The sequence below is a fragment of the Delphinapterus leucas genome, chromosome 2 (genome assembly GCF_059928025.1).
Source record: "Delphinapterus leucas isolate spDelLeu-1000000601 "Yukka" chromosome 2, BTC_Dleu_Yukka2, whole genome shotgun sequence".
Lineage (NCBI taxonomy): Eukaryota > Metazoa > Chordata > Mammalia > Artiodactyla > Monodontidae > Delphinapterus > Delphinapterus leucas.
This window is the reverse complement of record NC_143130.1, coordinates 83793699-83796496: the sequence shown is the minus strand read 5'-3', so window position 1 is coordinate 83796496 and position 2798 is coordinate 83793699.

The window sequence follows — 2798 nt, the reverse complement described above, 5'->3', positions numbered from 1 at the left end:
ACTCTCTCACAGTTTCTGACTCTGGTAGATGCAGCTCTGTTCCAGGCTGATGACTCCTTTCTCAGCCCCTGGGAATCTGGTGCTATTTTCTCCCTTTTTCCTACTGAAGCCAACTCACCTCGTGTAGGTGACTTTCCTGAGTGAGAATTAGTTCACCCCACATTTACACCTTAGGAAACACTCTCATACACCATGCCCTAGCGAATTCTGGGAAAGCAGTTCCAAGTATTTCCATGGAAACTTCTTCACGGGGCAAGAGGTGAAAGGACAGTCCCTTCCTCACCTCCCACATAAACATTCATTCCTAGGATGGGGGCAGGGTAGATGGGGCTTATTGCCATAAAGGGCCAGATAGCAAATATTTTAGGTTTGTGGGCCATATGGTACTGTTGCAACTATTCAGCTCTGCCATTGTAGCACAAAAACAGTCATAGACAATAAGTATACAAATGATTATAGTTGTGTTCCAGTAGAATTTTATTTACAAAAACAAGCAGCAGATAACCTAGTTAAAAGGTAGGTGAAGGGGCTTCCCTGGTGGTGCAGTGGTTGAGAGTCCGCCTGCCGATGCAGGGGACACGGGTTCGTGCCCCGGTCCGGGAGGATCCCACATGCCACGGAGCAGCTGGGCCCGTGAACCATGGCCACTGAGCCTGCACGTCTGGAGCCTGTGCTCCGCAACGGGAGAGGCCACAACAGTGAGAGGCCCACGTACTGACAAAAAAATAAAAATAAAAAAATAAAAGTAGGTGAAGGATTTAAATAGACGTATCTCCAAAGAAGACATACAAATGGCTAATAAGCACATGAACTGATGATCAACATCATTAGTCATTAGGAAAATGAAAACCAAAACCACAATGAGATATCACTTCACACTCACTAGAATGGCTGTAATAAAAAAGACAGACAATAACAAGCGTTGTCAAGGAAGTGGAGAAATTAGAATCTTCATGTCTTGCTGGTGGGAATGTAAAATTATGCAGCCAATTTGAAAAATAGTCTGGAAATTCCTCAAAATGTTAAACATAGAATTACCATATGAACCAGCAATTCTACTCCAAGGTATCTACCCAAGAGAAATAAAAACATATGTCCATGAAATTGGTACAGCTTCTATGGAAAACAGTATGGAGGTTCCTCAAAAATTTTAAATAAAACTACTATATGATCCAGCAATCCACTTCTGGATATATACATCCAAGGGAAATGAAAACAGGATCTCAAAGAAATACCTGTATTCCCATATTCATTGCAGCATTATTAAAAATGCCCAAGATATGGAAACAACAAATGAAATGTCCATCAAATGTTCATCAACAAATGAAATGTCCATATCTTCAATGGATAAAGGAGTTGTGGTATATGTATACAATGGGATATTATTCAGCCATGAGAAAGAAAGATCCTGCCATTTGAGGGCATTATGCTAAGTGAAATAAGTGTGGCAGAGAAGGAGAAAAACTATATCATATCACTTACATGCGTAATCTAAAAAAGCCAAAATCGTAGAAACAACAAGTAGAATGGTAGCTATCAAGGGCTGGGGGTAGGGAAAATCTGGCATTGTCTTATAACTTCCAGTTATACAACAAATAAGTTATGGGGATCTAATGTACAGCATGATGAGTATAGTTAATAATGCTGTATTATGCTCTTGAAAGTTGCTAAGAGTAGATCTTGAATATTCTCACCACAAAAAAGAAATGATAATTATGTGATGTGATGGAGGTGTTGGCTAACACTACTGTGATAATAATTTTGCAATATATTTGTATTCAATCAACATATTGTACACCTTAAACTTACCCAATATTATACATCAATTATATCTAAATAAAGCTAGGGAAAAAAGGAAAGAACACATATGTCCATGCAAAAACTTGAGCACAACTGTTCATAGCATCATTATTTCTATCCAAAAAGTGGAAATAACCTAAATGCCCATCAACTGGTGAATAGATAAACAAAAGGTGATATATTCATGCAAAGGAATATTATTCAGCCATAAAAAGAAATAAAATACTTATATATGCTGCAACATGGATGAAAGACCACGTAATGCATCATCTAATTTATATAAAATGTTCAGAATAAGCAAATCCATAGAGACAGAAAGTAGATTAGTGGTTGCCTTGGGCTGGGGGCAGATGAGGAGGCAGTGAAGAGTGACAGCTAATGGGTGCAACTCTCTTTTTAGTGTGATGAAAATGCTCTAAAATTAGATTATGGTTATGGCTACACAGCTCTGTAAATATGCTAAAAATTTTACACTTTAAATAGGTGAATTTTACAGTATGTAAATTATACCACAATAAAGTTAACAAAAAGCACCGAGCTGGATTTGTTTTGAGAGTCCAGTTTGCTGACCCCTGGTCTAAAATGTCTGTGCTCTACCCACATCCCTTCGAATGCAGTTTTTACCTTTTGTTTCTGGCTTTGCTCCCCTTCAGTGTGTGAGCAGTGTACTTGCAGCTAACTTTGGAGGCCTGTCCTTGGGCTATGGAGCTGCCTTGCCCTGGGCACAGTTTAGAGCCAAAAGTGCCTGCAAGTTTTCATCCCAGGGAAATGGTTAACCAATAACTGTCAAGTTGTGGATTATGAAAGGCCAGACTTCTTGCCTCAGGATGGAACAGTCTGAGATAAAACTTACACTGAGTTCCCCTGGGGGAATCAACCCTCCTCAGGACCTTTTGCCTGAGATGACAGCTTTGCTTGGTTTACCCCCATCTCTGTTCCAACTCCCTCACTCCCTTTATAAATAATTTTCTGAATAATTGCTTGCATATCCTTGTCTT